Here is a 17894-nt window from a genome sequence, read left to right on the forward strand (position 1 = left end):
TTTTTATATGAATTTATATATATATATATATATATATATATATATATATATATATATATATATATATATATATATATATATATATATATATATATATATATATGTGCTGAAAAGTGTTTACATTAGCAACCAGGCATGGATTAAAGAAGAATGAGAACTCCAAGTACCCCTCCTACAGGATAAATGAAGTATCAGTTAAATACCCCTTCATTTATTAATAGCAGAAAAAATAGAAGCCATCACAGTGCAACATGGCAAGGCTTGAGTAGATATGGATCAAGGATCTTTTCAAGAGACCTTCTCAGGGTCTGAGGAGTTAATTTGGTTGTAACTTCATCCATGAAAAGAACCTGAAAGCATGGTGAAGTCCAACAGACAGTGGGAGAAGCAAGAGAAGTGTATGCCTCTGGGAGGAAGCCAAGAAATAGAGCTTCTTTTGTGTAGAGTTTTTACTGAGAAGTTGGACTTGAATTTCTGAAAAAGGAAACACCCCCTGTTGTTAGTTTCTACTGTATTCAAAGAATCTGGACTTTCTATCCACAGTTCTCTCATGGACTCCATCCATCACTGTGGTACCTGAATGCCTCATAGTCTTTGAAATGTATTTAGCCTTACTCTGAGGTAAGGAAGTTTTATGATCCATTACATAATTGAGCACAGAGAGGGTAATAACTTGTCAAAGGTCACACAAGCATAGGAGAATAGAGAACTGAATCCAGGTTTTCTGAGTGTGAGGATAGTGCCTTATCTACTGCATCAACCTTCCTCTAGACATGCTGTTGTGTACACTCTTTGTGAATAATCAGGATCACACCAAGAACTCTCTGATTCATATAAATCATGTTCTACTCATAGAAATAATCTTTCAAGTCCTTGAATATTGACTGATTCTCATGTTAAAAGAAACAATTTTGGACAAAATTTGCAAATCTAGATGTGTAGAGATGGGCACATAAATCAGTATTTATGCACCTACACAGAGGTGTCCTTTTTCCCATAAAATGAGTGAGATCCCAGATATATCTTTGAAATCAATTGTAAATGAAGGAATCCAGCACCTCTGAAAACCAGGTGTCTTCCAAATACATGACTAAGTTTGGATTTGATGCCTGAGTTTAGATGTCAATGCTTGAAAAATTTGGTCATAGTTTGAAAGGAAATAATTATTTTACTAAGAAAAACATGTTCTTGTTGATGTTTCATTTTGTAAAATATGGTACACATGCATTTAAACAGAAATTGTGATTCTAATTTTATCAGACTCTGAATATATTGTCTGATTATTTTTGTATAACAAGACTTTGTGAAGGGTTTTCCTTATACATCCCTTTTCATCCCCTGTTTGTTAACACATAAATGGTCTATTTCTTATTTGTTGTCACAGCCAGAGTGACCCAGTTGTTGTAGTATATGAAAGTCCGATCTCATTAGTTCTGGGGGCTTAATCCAGGGGTGTTAAATACCTTTGCTAGATATAGCTGCTCTAGGCCCTGATTCAAAGTATATTCTGGGAAAACTTGTGTATCCATCTCATGGTACTTGACAGGAAGTGCTTATAGCCTGCCAATATCTCCAGCAGAGCCATTTTGGAGTCTGCAAACTTTACAAAACCATAAGCAATCACCAGTGGAATAACTTGCACTTTCCCTCCTATTTCAGAAATCAGGTATAGTATCTCTGAGATGCTGGTGGATGTTTGTCCTTTCAGTGGTGTCTCCCAAAGGGCAGTACTTAGAATGCAGCCAGGCTCCAGCTTCTGCTGCTTATGACTGATGCTATAACTAAAGGTTCCCCATGCATAGAACAGAGCTTCTGGAGAAAGGTCATGGGTGCAGATAGGTGGGATCACATCATCTTGCAGAACTGGGACGACAACTTCTAAAACTTCTGCATGAAGATGTAGATGTTCTTGGAGTTGTGTGATCAGTGCCATGACATCTGCATGAGGAAAGCCCAGGCAGTCTAGAAGCAGGTTGCTATAGCTATCTGGAAACTAGTCACATGTCCATGATTAACTGGTTTGGTATTGGCAAGTCAACTGTGAGGCTTGGGGTGACAGATACATGTGAGGCCGTCAGGACTGTGATTTATCTAAAGAAGGTGGTCATAACAAATGTTCCTAAAATAATTGCTGGTTTTGAGAGAATGGGCTCTCCAAAACCAGCTCTGGGTTTGTCACTTGGATTCATGTATCCATAGTTTCCCCTCCATTGGAAGCACAGGAGTATAAAATCTGCAAACAGTACTATTCATCTTTACTTGGACCCTAGCCAATCTCAGAAGTCAGTTCTGGAAAACAGCATGAGATGAACTGGCAGAGTGCATAATGCCAGGTCTTTCTGGACATTGGGACTTTCCCTTCACAGTAAAGATGGAATATTATTCCCATTAAATGGTATTGTTACAAATAGAGGTATCCCCACTCTTATTTTACGGAATCCTGTGTGCCTTCTTTTCCATCACTTATGAAACTGTATCCTTATTACAGAGGGCATGGCAAAAGAAAGTTCAACTACACGCTCTGTAATTGTAGAATGATGGTGCAATGTGTATTTGTCAGATTGAAATCTCAGTGACATTGCCATCAAAATCATTTAGATGCCTATGAGAGCTGTCTTCATTGCACCCCTGTCTTCTTGTGTGTTGGCTGAGTGTTCCCTCATGTTCCTGATTCCTTGTCTCTGCCTACTAGAGGAGGAAGGGTCTGCAAAGGCAAATGAAAGAGAACATTATTCTTTGATCATTAGAAAAATATTGTTTCTACCATTTTCTATGAGCTACATCAATTCAGGGTCAAAGGATAGTGCTTGTAATCATTTGGCTTTATTTTATTCACACACACACACACATCTCTGGAGAAGGCATAAGATCCTGTAAGCTATGCTGCATGCCAGCACGTGTCCTGGTAAGATGCATATAGAGAAAGCAATTAAAATAATTTCTAAATCCCCACTATTTTCTCCCATGTGTGTGAGGGGGAGGGGACTTCTCTGAGGAACCCCTTAATTAGCAATACTTTCATGTGGGCCAAATTCTGAAGGACACTGTTATTCTTTAAAGTGCCATTATGGAAGTATAACCTTTTGTTTCAGGCCAGCAATGGAGAGCCATCCATCTATACTAATGAGATTTTTAGGCATCTGGTGACTGCCTGGCCCAGCTCTGAATCAAGGAGTTGCTAAAGAGGCATCCCTAACAAACATACCTTGCCCCAGAATGTAATTTACTATCCGGATTTCCTATTCAAGAGACGTGTGCGTGCATCAGCAGTCAAGAATGCGGGGAAAATTCTGACAAAATTAGCAAAATTTTGTTTGAAGAGTCTTGAAAGCACCCTGCATTCTCTATGACCCATACTCTGACTTTGTTTACCTCCTGTGTCTAAATACAACACCTGCAACTACAGGGAACCCCTAGTATAGGCAGACATAGATTAAATACAACTTTCAGTACCATCTGAACGCATAAAACTGCCAGAAACAGACTAAATACATCCTCAGACATGATTTGGATTCAGAATACAGGCAGACATCCAGGATGACTGAGTGTAGCTGATTAAGCTACAATGTACTTTCAGGACAGGGAATGTAAGGCTCATAAATTGAAAGCAGCGACTCGGCTTTGTACAACACTATGCGTGTATCTAATACAAGTCTCACAATAATTGTTCATTAAACATTTTTTCCACTTTTCAGTATCATCTGAATTCCCCATATTGTCAGGGATGGAGAGGCGAGTGAAGTGGCCTCTAAGGAAATGATCTAGAAGTACACTGCAGCCATCTGCTTGTTATAATAATGTAATTGGATATAACCTGAAAATATCTCTGATTCCTATATTAACAACAAATATGGTGGCTGAAATATATCAGGTTCCAACATGGCTTCTGCTGCCACTTTAAGTACAGGCTGCTACACATAGGTTCAGAACCTAATGTTAAAAGAGGTCAAAATCGAAAAGATAATCTTTCAGGTGAACACCTATTTTCAATTGCTTATATTCTGAGGTGTACAGAATTGCAAATTTCACATTATTTTTATACAAACTGTAAGTGAATACAGAGACGCTCAGAAGGTTTGCGGTTTAAATAAACCTGATCTGAGTTTCAAATTTGTGACGAAAATCTAGTTCAGACTTCTCTGGTTTTCAGATTCCACTGTGACTTCACCGTTAAGCTCTATGGGTTGTGCCTTGAGAGGTAAGATAAATAAAAAGAAAATATTAGACTCTTCTTGAGTAGCTAAAGTGCTATTGACACTCATATATGCCACAAAGAGAGTGAGAGTGCTAAAGTGAAGCAATCTATTTTCCCTCATTCTTTTGTAGTCTGAAGGGAGCATAAATTCCTGACTTTCATATGGTATTTACAGCTTTTAATAGCAAGGTCAATTTTTTTGGATTTAGAAGATATAAAATGAGGTAAGTCTCTGCTTTTAAGTCTCAGTTGCTTCCACTGCATTGTCCCCTCTCCCCTTCACCGCAACTTCCATAATCATGCAGTAGGATTGAGAACCATGAGGAAGAAGTGTATAAGCCGGAGGCAGTGTGGTACATATTGCCTCCCTGCTCTTCCCCCTCCTTTCATTTGCACAAAAAAACTACAAAATTCTGGAGACACTGAGTGCCAGAACTAATGTGGAGGCATGGGACTTCAGTGTGAATGTCCATGACCCATCTTGTAGAGCTCTTGGGATGTGCAGAGCCTATGATATGAGTCCTGGAGTCTATTACTTTAAGACGCAACTCCACTTCCCTTTCTTGCATTCAAAACAAAGTGAAAAGATCACTCCTAGACATTACGGCAAGAAGGGCCTATCATGATCATCTTGTGTGATGGTCTGCACATAGAACACCATATAATGTCATCCTTTTCCTACTATACTAGACTTGTAACATCTTGCTGAATTACCAAAGTCCATACATCTTGATTTAAAGACTTCAGGTTACAAAGAATCCATCATTTACTCCAGTTCAATCCAGACCAGAACTGTACACAATATTCTAGATGAGATTCACCAGTGTCTTCAGACATTCCCAATTTATAGCAAATATTCTGTTTTTAGTCCCTAAGTACATGACTTTGCACAATTACATTTCATCCCACTTCTGTTAGTTCAGTTTTCAAAGTTATCCAAATCTCCTTATATGATATTCCATTTCTCTTCTGTACTGCTGTCCAACTTTCTGTCATCTGAAAATTTTATTAGAACAATCTCTGTCTTTGTGAAAAAGGTCATTAATGGAAATGTTAAATAAGATTTATCCCAAGACCTATCCTTGAGAAACTCCATTTAGTAACAATTTACCTTTTAGCATGACCCATTTTAGCCTCCCCTCTAACCAATTCCTTATCCACCTTCAATTCTCATATAATTTTACTAATAAATTCCTATGTATAACTCTATCAGATCCTTTACTAATATCCACGTATATTAAGATTAGATTGATTGCATTTACATTTGTCTAAAAATCAGATATCTTCTCAAAGAAAGAGATCAGGTCAGCCTGGCATGAACTACCTTCTTTCAAACCATGATGCATTTATTCCCATTACCATCTACCTCTATGTCCTTACAACACATTCTTAAAGACAGTAGTTAAGACCTTGCCGTAAGGTCAAACTGATGGGACTATAGTTTCCTGAATCAGTTTCCCCCCTTTCTTAAATATAAGCACTGTATTTATGATTCTCCAGTCACAGGATACAACCCCCATCTTTACAGATTCATTAAAAATCTTTGCTCTTGCGCTTGTAATTTCTTATGCCACTCACTGCTTTAAAATTTTTGGATGGAGATTATCTGAGCCCTCCAATTCGGTCCCATTAAGCTGTTTGAATTTTGCTTCCACCTCAGATGTGCTAATTTTTACTTCCATATCTTTGGTCTCATGAGCCATGCTGGCACTATCCTCAAACTCATCACTATTCTTATTAGAAATGGAGGCGAATTATTCATTTAGCTGGTGGCTTGTGCCTAGATTATCTGTAATGTCTACCTTATCCTCAGTGCCTAGTGATCTCACGTCCTCTTTTCTTAACTGTGTTTATTTATATGGCAAAAAGCAAAGCTGTTGCTATTAATTTTAATTTCATTTGCAAATTCAAATTCTTCTGGGCTTTTTGGCAGTTCTCACTTTTTCCCTACACTTTCTAACATTTAAGACCTTGCTGATCCATCATAGTAGGGTTTCTGCTTTCTCTTACTAACCTGTTTGAGATGTTTCCCTCTTGCTTGGGTCTGCAACACTTCCCTATGTTTTCTATAGCCCCTCCTTCCTTCTTGGGTACAATCTCTAGATACTATCTGCAGAGTGGACTTGAAGAAGGGGTGGGCATTAATTTTTGTAGGAGGGCCACCAATTTTGGTAGTGGTCACTGGGCCGGCCCCGGAAGGGGTGGGGCGTTAGGTGGATGGGGCTTGTCCCTCATGAGGGCAAAGACTTCTCACACTCTCCCGTGGGGTGAGGGAGCACATAAGGTCACTCATTCACATCTGTTCTGCCAGGGGTATGTGGTGTCAAGAGGGAATCGCCAACCAATTTGAACACCTGGCAGTTCCCTCTGGTGCTGCGAACCCCTGGTGGGGAGAAGAGACTTTGCACGCTCCCCTGCCCCCAGGTTCCTATTGGCTTGGGGGTGGAGGAGCACACAAAGTCTCCCACCCCTGCCCAGCTTTTTTGAACAGCTGGCAGTTCCCTCTGGTGCTGTGCACCCCTGGCGGAAGTAGGAAACTTCATGCGTTCCCTGCCCCTGGTCTTGATTGGCTTGGGGGCAGGCCAAATTCTGCCCACCCGTGACTTAAAGTAATTCTAAACTTCCTTCACATTCAGATCCTTTGTTTCATCAATTCAGTCAATTTCATTAACAAATTACAAATTCTTTTTTAAAAAATTCGCCCTTTTGAAACCAGGACTCCTAACTAGTGGGGCATCCCTATTCATATATACTTGCCTCTTCCTGATATTGGTATGCCTCTCTAGGCTTCTTCCTTCTGTTCTTTCCAGCTGAAAGTCATTTTATCTTCACTTGCAGTCTTCTTTAAGTCATCCTTTATCATCCTCGGGCTGTAACCTCTGTCTATCTCCAGTGTCACCACCTTTCTTCCTATAGGACTGTCTGCTCTTCCCTTCTTCTATGCTCTCCCATCTTTCATTACTGTATGCCTCTTGCCTTCATTTTCCAGCTCACAAACTTATACCTGAGTGCTAGTTCTCCTTTTGCTAGCCAGTGTTTTCCTCTTCCTTGTTCTTGTAGTTACATGCTTCCACTGGCCACTTTCCTCCTCCAGCAATCTACTCTTACAGTGGTGTGATCCAAAATGCATTTTCAAGTTTTGACATTTACCTTCTGCCTTCTCTTCCTATCATCCATTCAAATCCCCTTTGAAACTCAACCGTCATTTCTAGCTATGTCTCCAAATTTCAGATTTTTTCTTCTATCAGATCTATCAGGTGGCATATAGAGATCCTTGTGAGTTTATCCTTTCCTTGGATCCCATTCAAAGAATTTTGTTAACAGGCAATCCAGCTGGTCATTTCACAGTATGACATTTTGTGTGTTGTAAATGAATACTTGCCATTTCTGATAATGTCATCTCACGTTACTTCAGACTGAATTGTGAATGGCAGGAAGATTATGTTAAAATGTATCTACAGGGGAGCAAATCCTTAGCTGATGTAAACCAGAGTCATTCAATTGACTTCAGTGTAATTATGCCAGTATACACCAGGTGAGGATTTGATCCCACTTTTTTAAGGTTATAATGGGTTGTTGTTTGTTTTGATATAAATGCCATCACTTGTGAGTCTTGACCTTCAAGGTGACATATTTGAAATAAGTCCTGTTCAAACCTCCTTTATAGTGACAGAAATCATTGCCCTACAGCAATAAAAATAAGCCTAGAAAAGAAATCATATATGAAAGGAATTGCTGTCAAATAAAAGGGACTTTTTGCTTTGCTTCACTATTGTCTTTGCTTTTAAGTGTCTAGATTGTGTGGTGATGACCTTGAAAACTGATATTTGAAGAGTTTTCCTTCCTCAGCAATAGCAATAATTTTAAATGACATTTCTGTAGTCAACCTTCTAAACAGTGATTCTAATATGTTTCTATGTTAAACACAGTTTAAATAGAGAACAAAGATTAAAGGCCACATTCAAAATGGCTTGTAAATTCCAACCCAGTTTCATTTATTATATCCTCACGAAGCCAATATTTTGTGTAAAAATGAAAATAACCATGCTATCTTTATGAAAGGTCTTAATAATATACAGTCTTTATGCCTTAACATCAAGAATTTCCCATTACTTATTTTCATAGTTCAAAGAATCTAATAACTAAACTTGTACCACTGTGTCCAAGTAAGCTGACCACCTGGTGCTTCAAAGCCTAGAAAAGGGACACTAGACATTGGAATTGGTGATGAATTCAGTTCTTGTCATATACCACCTGCCAGGCCACAACAGATCTGTAATGGGTTTCCTACCTTTTATTGTGCAGTAAATGGATTGATAGATTAGGCCTGGGGCCAGTGAACCATGGAATCAGAGGTTTGCTGGAAGGGGTTTATTACTCTTTAATGTTATTCTTGCTCTCATGTCAGCCAAGAGGGATGAGCTAGATTATCTGAAAGTAAGCTGGGTGCCAGAATCAGCATTCTCGTCATTTATCTGCCTTAGTCTTCAAGACATATACTGTATGGATTATGAAGGTTATTATAAGTGCCTGATGGAGACATTTTGTTTTGCTGCCTTTTAATTTGTCTGCTAGTATTAGAACTAATTACTAGACATTGAAGAAACTGTTTACTGCCAGAGCAAATCAATTTGTTGTGCTCTGTGAACAAAAGAATTTGAGTGGAGTGACATGGCCATAATTTGTAAACATTTTCTGTACCACCCAGAAAAGTATAGGTCATTTTAGCTTGGTTGATCAAGTGTAAAGAACCACAGATGGGTATAGAAAGAGTGCAGGAAGCCAAAGTCATAACAAGGTTATAGTTCATGTTTTGCCTTTAGAAGTGAATCTTCATAGGCTGCTTGTGTTGAAGTCGAATTTCTCAGGAAAACATCAACTAATCAGTTTTAGTGTATGGTTATAGATACAAAACATTGACACAATGCTCTGACTGTTTGTTGACATTGTTGGATTTTTTGCTTTAAAAAAAATTGAAGTGGTATACTCAACATTTTGAGGCAAAATATGGGGCTATTTCTACAGTTTATTGTTAAATTGAAGAAACCATTTTTGCTATGAAAACAATATTAAGTTCTGCTTGCTGGCAATTCCAACAGCTAACTTATACATGTGGTTTTTATAATGGTGCATCCATATACTTCTATCAATAATGACACTTATCTTCCAGTTGAGCAAAACTTTTTTCAGAGGAGAATGTAGACTTAGCAACACCAAAAGGTTTTCAGAGTTGACATCAGTATTGCTGCATTTTTTTTTTATAAAATAAAAAACCCCAAACCAATACATGTTAAAAAAAAGTCTATAAATGTTTGAAACATTTCAATATTTTTAATTTGGAATGATTTTCATTTTGAAATTTCCTTTGCTATTTTTAAAAAATGCTTCAACTAAAAAAAAAGTTAATTTCAGGTCGAACGAATTATTGACAAAACATTTTCAATATAAAATTCTGAAAATTTCTGTTTGTGTTGACCTCAAATCAGTTTTGTTTTAATTTTTCAAAATTGACAGTAAACCAAAAAATCAGTTATTTGTCCAACTCTAACTGACACACAAAATCTCAAAAATAACACAAAACAATCATGCTGTTGTCTACTCAACTGAGGGGGTGGTGGAGAAAAGAGATCTGAAGAACGTTGGTTATTACAGTAATTGGACTATATAAAGACTTATATTCATAAGGAAGGGAAATCCATACCTAATAACAACACTTTATAGGCATGGTTCTCTGAGAGCCTTATTAACAATGAAGATTTAAAATGATTTTTAAAAGTAGACCCTAGTCTTTTAAGCAAAATTTAATAGCAACAATAAAGTTCATCATAATTTTTTCCAGCATCAGGCCTAGTTATCATATAAAACAGGTGTGGGGTCTTTCCACCATGTTATTTGGCTGCCAAATTAAAACAGTGCTGAGAATTTATGCTGGTGGTCTTTTGGGAGAAGTTAAAGGAAGTTGCAAAGAAAGATATAGCCTTATAATCTAATTTATTCAAAGTTGATTATTTCTTCTGAACTTTCTGATTACAAAAAGCCAAGTGTGTTGAACTTTATGAATCATTTGGCATCGACAGTGCGATGGATTTTTAACTATAAAAGTGTGGTTGTGTAGATTGTGTGTGTGTGGGTGACAGATCACTAATTGTTAGGGGTAGTTATTTTGGTCATATTAACTGTGCTTTGATGCTTTAGCTGTTTTTGCTGTATACCACTGTAAGAAAAGGGCAGGACTCCAGAATGTAGTTCAAGTAGGATGCAATATTATTTAATAACACAACTGGGATTTAACTGGCAATGACTCATTCAGGGAAGGTCATCCATCTTTCCTTCCATAAACTGTATCATGTGAGGAAGCCTACCCTCAGTCCACTCACCTCCACAAGTTTAACATTGCTGTGTCCACCTATTGTAAGAGAGTTGAAAGTATGAGATTCAGGGTGTTGTCTCTTCTCTTTAGGATATATTAGGAGTCCCAATTGTGTTCTCCATCTTTTTTAGGAGATATCCTCTCCTAATCCTGCATCCAGTTCTGGTTTATCAGAAAGCTGGGCCTCCTAAATCAAATCACTGCCAACATGAGACAATGTGAATTTTGCAATGAATCCTATCCACCTGGTGGTGCCTGAGCGACTGAGAGAAAGGCAGAAAACCTAGATTGGTCAAATTAATCTGACAATGTGGTAAAAATTCCTTCCCAGTTCCTAAAAGGAGACTATCATCATGTCTCCAGCAATGCCTCAAAACAGAGTTCTACTCTAATTACAAGAAGTGATAGGGAAGCAAGATACACAGTGGCACTCCAGCCAGGGGTAGGATTTATAGGTATTTCCTTTGGGTACAAAGGAACCAATTGGTTTCTATTGTACCCTTTTTCCAGTCAATCAGGAAAGGAGCACATCTCCCCTCCTCCCCCCCCCCCCCCCCAACCTGATAACAGGCTGACTACTTGCAGGGGCAGAAGGAATTAAGGTAAGGGGCAATCCTGAAAAGGATCTAGGATTTTCTTTCTCCTGTTGGCCCAGACAAAGCCTATCCACCTTCGAGGATGAATGGGATTGGACATTTGTACACACTAAAACACAGAGCTCTTAGGCAGTGTTTGGTAGGGGAGGAAATATAGAACTATGCAATCTGATACTTTATTTTAAAATTTGTCCTGAAGCTGAGTTTCAAGTGCATTCAAGCCAAATAAGTTCAGAAATCTGATTTACCATGTGTTTTTAGGAGGAAACTTGGGAGCAAAATGTTTAATCTAGCTAGTTGAGATGAAAAATTTTAAAATCTGCTGTCTCATTAGGAAATTTATTGTTTTTCACAGTGGGAGGAACAAGGCTTCCAGGTACCCTTATTGTAAAGGCATCCCATATGCTACATAAGACTTTTGGGGCCATATTCTGACATCTCACTTTTATGTATTGCCTCACTGTATGAAAAGTACAGGTTAAACCTCTGAAATCTGGAACACTCTGTTATAACCGCATCTGTGGTCCAGTAGGACCATGGATATTGCTGGATCAGAGAGTTCCAGCACCTGGGAGTGAAAACAGGCTGGGACCCCTGTCCACAGGGATCCTTGGTCAGCAGGATTGGCAAGCCCTATCCTGGGGGAGCCCCAGTTAGGCAGGGCAGCAGTGGGACTGGCAAGTCCCATCCCCAGGGAGTTCTGGCAAGGCAGTGGAGCAGCCAGTGGCAAAAACAGAGCAGCTGGCAAGCCCCATCCCTAGGGATCCCCAGTGGAGTGGGGCAAGACCGGGGCAGCCAGCAAGCCCCATCTCTGGGGGCTCCCGGTCAGGCAGAGGGGAACTATGGACGCAGCGTCCGGGGTGCTCCATCCCCAAGAAGCCCCAGTGGGCCAGTACCCATATGTTTTTAGGAGGAAACTGGAGCCCAGTAGCAGTGGGGCCAGAGTAAAGCCAGCCATAGGAAGAGGCAGTGTCCTGGGATGCCTGTGACATGGGACCTCCCCTGATCCAGCAAATTTGCTCATTTGGGACGGTCAGGTCCCAAGGGTGCTGGACAAGGGAGGTCCAATCTGTACCATTGTTTTCAAAGGGAAGGTCAGGTTGTTTGGAGTGACTCCTGAATATGAGTGCCAACCTCTGGACAGCCTTTTACAAACTTGGGCACAAACCCCAAAGAGGTTGTGTGTCCTTTAATTTAGATTTTACCAAAAAAGTTTCAAAAGCAAACTGCTCAAGCACCATAATAGCCTTGAAACAGAGTTAACAGATAGAGAGCCCTATGCATTCTGGTCTATCTTGCTTCACAAGCAAACCTGCCTTTGTGGTAGAGGATCCCTTATGATAAAAAATATTCTACTTCCAGGGCAAAAGGGCCAGGTCAGTTGTACCTTAGATTTCTTATCAAAGACAACTCTTGAAGCAAATCCTGTAACTGAAGATTTATTGATTAGAAAAAAAAAAGAACTAAGAATTATTTACAAGCTTAAAGCAGTTAATCAATCACATATAAATAAGCTTCAAAAAGTAATAAAAGCTGTGGAAATGTGGAAATTCTGTATGCCCTTTCCGGCTAACCAGAGCTAAACAGCATGGGGATTGCTTACTTATGCTTAGATATATTGCGCTCTTCAAATTCCAAGCTATATAATGATACAGTTCCTTCCAGCCCAGAATCATCATTTTCTTCCCCCAGAGTTCAAACTGTGATGAGACAAAGGTTTGTGCATATCCCCTCTTTATGGTTGTGGGGGGAGCAATCATCAATTTTTTTTGTCCATTAATGTTCCATAATGGTTCCTGTGGTGTCTTTAGGCCTTGTTTTACTGGGCAGGAGGTGACATCTCTGTGGTAAACTAGTATTTCATGCTTGGGAATTCTTCTCTCATGACTGGAGGGGGGAAGGGAGGATTCCATTTTTTCATTAAAACACTTTTATATTTACAAAACAAACATTTAAATATTACCTTACTAAATGGTCATAAGATAATGTACAGGCAGTCCCCGGGTTACGTACAAGATAGGGACTGTAGGTTTGTTCTTAAGTTGAATTTGTATGTAAGTCGGAACTGGCGTCCAGATTCAGCCGCTGCTGAAACTGACCGCCAGTTCTGACTTACATACAGATCCAACTTAAGAACCCCAAGCTTCCCCAAGTCAGCTGCTGCTGAAACTGATCAGCGGCTGATTCCAGGAAGCCTGGGGCAGAGCAACTCTGCCTCGGGCTTCCTGTAGTCAGCGCTGGTCAGTTTCAGCAGCGGCTGACTTGGGGACGCCTGGGGCAGAGCATCTGGGGTGCTGCTGGGTTGCTCCAGTAGCACCGCTCCTCGGCGCTACTGGATCAACCCAGCAGCACCCCAGCTGCTCTGCCCCAGGCGTCCTGATTCAGCCACTGCTGAAACTGACCAGCAGCGGCTGAATCAGGACCTGGGGCAGAGCAGCTGGGGTGCTGCCGGGTTGGTCCAGTAGTGCCCAGAGCGGCGCTGCAGGACCAATTGGCAGCGCCCCAGCTGCTCTGCTCCAGGGTCCAAAACAAAAGCCTGGTCTGCTGGGGGGGGGGGACACTATCCGCGCCCTCCCCCAGCAGACCAGGGACACGGGGAGCAGATCCGCAGCGGCAGCGGGGTGCCGCGCCTCTGAGGCTTTGCTCTGGCAAAGTCTCAGAGGCGCGGGACCCCCCCGCGGCTGCGGCTTCAGTTGCGGTGCCTGTGGTCTGCTGGAGACCAGAGCAAAGCCTCAGAAGCGCAGGAACCCGCCCGGTGCCCCTGGTCTGCTGGAGACGGTCTCCAGCAGACCAGGGGCACCAGAGCAGCTTACGAATGGGGCTTTCTCGCCCTGGAGCTCGCAGGTAGCAATCCGCTACCTCGACCTCCGGGGCGAGAAAGCCCCGTTCGTAAGTGCGGATCCGACGTAAGTCAGATCCGCGTAAGTCGGGGACTGCCTGTAAATGAGATTAATGTATACAACATCTCACAAGCATTTAATAAAATCCAAAAACTAAACACATTCTTATAAACTTAATATCTATGGGTATGTCTACACTACCCCGCTAGTTCGAACTAGCGGGATAATGTAGGCATACCGCATTTGCAAATGAAGCCCGGGATTGAATTTCCCGGGCTTCATTTGCATAAGCGGGGAGCCGCCATTTTTAAAACCCCGCTGATTTGAATCCCGTGCAACACGGCTACACGGGGCTCGAACTAGGTAGTTCGGACTAGTCTTCCTATTCCCAACTACTGGTACACCTCGTTCCTATTCGGAATAGGAATAGGAAGCCTAGTCCGAACTACCTAGTTCGAGCCCCGTGTAGCCGCGCTGCACGGGGTTCGAACCCGCGGGGTTTTAAAAATGGCGGCTCCCCGCTTATGCAAATGAAGCCCGGGAAATTCAAATCCCGGGCTTCATTTGCAAGTGCGGTATGCCTACATTACCCCGCTAGTTCGAACTAGCAGGGTAGTGTAGACATACCCTATGCTAACAATACTATCCATGATAACATAGGCAAGCCGCTCTGGTTTCCAGCTCTGCATTCGTCAGTGTTCAGTCTAAGGTCACGGGCAGTAACTGCAGTGAAAAGCGCTACTTAGCGTGGACAAGGTTGAAAAAAATCTGGCCTTCTGTTAGTACAGAAAGCATGCATGTACTTCTACTACTTTGTTATCACTATTGGAATTGGTAAACAATGTATTGAAAGTTTCAAGACATGAACCACGCATATCCAGAATGAAGTACTCTTTGTCTGCTCAGCAATCAAAGGTAATTTTTAGTCATTAAGAATTCTTCTGCCCTTAGTTATTCTGTTTTATGCCATGCCATAAGTCATCCTAATGATTGCAACTAGGAAAAAAAAACATGGAGCCTGTGATAAAGTATGAGGAGACATATGTGGCACATATTTTTAGTGCAGATAGTTTTTGTCTATTGGTTTACTTCATTTTAGTTGAAGTAATTTTACAAGGTGGATTATAATAGCTACTTGAATGCCTGCAATCAAGGATAAGTATGGGCATTTACAGTAAACAGAGGAATGTGGACCAGTTCATCTGAAACTGGAGATAAACCTGGATACTCACTGTTTTTAAGATTAGAGAAAAACTGAGGAGATTTCAGTCTTCAGGTCAGATTAAAACTTGAATTTGGGTTTTTAAGATGATTTAACACTCAGGTTTGGATTCAGAAACTGAAAAATTCTTTGAGTTGCTATTGACAGATTTTTGCCACATTAGAATACTACTGATCGGAATCTGTAAACAACCCTTCCTGACTTGACCCATAATCAAAGTATAAATGAGGTGTTTCAGATCTGTGGATTCAAAGACAGTTGGGAATCACAGTTGTCTGATAATCCATTGACTGTGACTAGCATAACATTTTTGTAAGAGCTTGATTTAATTCTTCAGTCTCAAGAAAAACACTTGTTTCTGATCAGCGATGTATTAATATTGTTCCTTTCTTTTGTTAGCGTTAAAAGAGACAGACTTTGACAACATATTTAAATACATGAGTATTGGTGACAAAGCTAAAACTAAAATCACATGAATGCTACGTGAGGAGCTAAAAGCAATCGGGGCAAAAAAATAGATGATACATCAAAGGGGAAAATTGAAGCTGATAGTCCCTTATTTTAACCTTATGTATAAAACACTTTTATGTGGAATTTCTATATCAGTTAAGGAAGATAAAACGGTCTCATTTTAGTTGGAAAGATTTTATCACTCTGGGCAAGATATGGAGGACACACTGTTGCTCCTACCGTTAAAACCTTTCAGGTAAAGGTAATTTCTAAATTACTGTTTGGAATAGAAATAGAGAACTTCAAAGTTGGAGAAAGGCTACCTTCAGCTGAAAAGAACTTTTTCCCCCTTTGGTTTTTAGATGCAGTGTGAGAGCCAACCTACAGATGATAGAAGCTTTGGACTTAGAGGGTACATCTACACAGAAGAGCTAAAGTAAAACAAAGTTCTGCAACTTCAGCTACATCAATTGCGTAGCTTAGTTCGAAATAGCTTAATTCAGCTTTTGGTGCTGTCTACACAGCAGGAAGTCAGAGGAAGAATACTCTTCCTTCGACTTGCCTTACTCCTTGGCTGTGTCTAGACTGGCCAGTTTTTCCAGAAAATCAGCCGCTTTTCTGGAAAAACTTGCCAACTGTCTACACTGGCCGCTTGAATTTCCGCAAAAGGACTGACTTCCTACTGTAAGAAATCAGTGCTTCTTGCGGAAATACTATTCTGCTCCCGTTCAGGCAAAAGTCCCTTTTGCGCAAAGCTTTTCTGCAAAAGGGCCAGTGTAGACAGCTCAGATTTGTTTTCTGCAAAAAAGCCCCGATCGCGAAAATGGCGATTGGGGCTTTTTTGTGGAAAAGCGCGTCTAGATTGGCACGGACGCTTTTCCGCAAAAAGTGCTTTTGCGGAAAAGTGTCCATTCCAATCTAGATGCTCTGTTCTGAAAATGCTTTTAACAGAAAACTTTTCCGTTAAAAGCATTTCCGGAAAATCATGCCAATCTAGACGCAGCCCTTGTGAAATGAGGGTTATAGGAGTCAGAATAAGAAGGCCTCCAGCTCAACATTATTTTGAAATAAAGTCTTATAGTGCAGACATGCACTGAATTTATTCTGAAATAACATTGCTGTGTAGACATACCCTTTAAAGTGAATGTCCGAATTTAATTACAAAAAATAGAAAGTACTCCGAGAAAGGACTAAATAAGATTTCCAAAACTTTTGTATATATTTATTGATCCTTACAAGAATACAATTTATCTTTCAGTGGACTAAAATAGAAATTATTTATGTGACTCTAAAGAGTAGCCCATTATTGTAGAAATCTCACCTAAGAATCAAATTCTCTGGCCTGGTCTACACTAGAGTGGGAGGCTGACTTAAGATACACAACTCCAGCTATGCTAATTATGTAGCTGGAGTAGATGTATTTTAAATCACCGTCTACACAGCAGGAGGTCAAACAGAGAAAACACTTACTCCTCATGAAGAGCGGAAGTACTGGTGCTGATGGGGATGCCCTCTCAATTGGATTTAGCGGGTCTTCTCTAGACCTGCTAAAGTGAACCCTGGAAGATCAATTCACGGCAGCGTTGACCTTCCGCGCAGTATAGACATGGCCTCAGATAAGTAGATAAGGTTGCTAAGCAAAAAATCCCTTATAAAAGACTACCATGGCTCTATTCAGTAATGTTCCAGAAAGAACAGATTATAGAAATATTTATAGAATGTTTTGTGTTATTTTTGTATAATAGGTTAACAAGAGATCACTCATTATAGAATATGGGTATCATATTTCTAATGAGACTATCACTCATTAGAAATACTTTCCTTACAAAACAACATAATAAACAAATGAAGAAACACAGAAGAGTACTATGTGGCTTATTGATTTAACTTTACTTGTAGCGATGAAAACGACTTTGAATCATTTCAGTTTTGGAATGTATCCATTTTGATTTAGAACATTCTTCTAGCAAAAGAAGTTTTGTATGTTTCTAGGATGTAGGTTGGGTCTTCAGCTGTTTGTAAACGTGCATTTATTTCAACTGTCTTGTAACAAGGCAGCACTCTATTTAAGATAGCTTAGAAAGAGTGTAATGTTCAATGATTGCACGAAGGGTATGTGTAGTATTATAAACAGCAGAAATTACATCTGAGGATTACATCTGAGGATTGTAATCACACCCAGATTCCTAAATAGAGGACAAACAGTAAGACCTGTAAATAA

At 40.2% G+C, this 17894-nt stretch overlaps 1 protein-coding gene across 11 annotated transcripts in view; it reads left to right on the top strand.

Moving 5' to 3' along the window:
• The window catches only part of DMD (dystrophin), a 2108520-nt gene that overhangs the window by 1370287 nt on the left and 720339 nt on the right, over positions 1-17894 (top strand). The window lies entirely within an intron of this gene.

This window comes from Pelodiscus sinensis, chromosome 1, assembly GCF_049634645.1.
Source record: "Pelodiscus sinensis isolate JC-2024 chromosome 1, ASM4963464v1, whole genome shotgun sequence".
In the NCBI taxonomy this organism is placed as follows: domain Eukaryota; kingdom Metazoa; phylum Chordata; order Testudines; family Trionychidae; genus Pelodiscus; species Pelodiscus sinensis.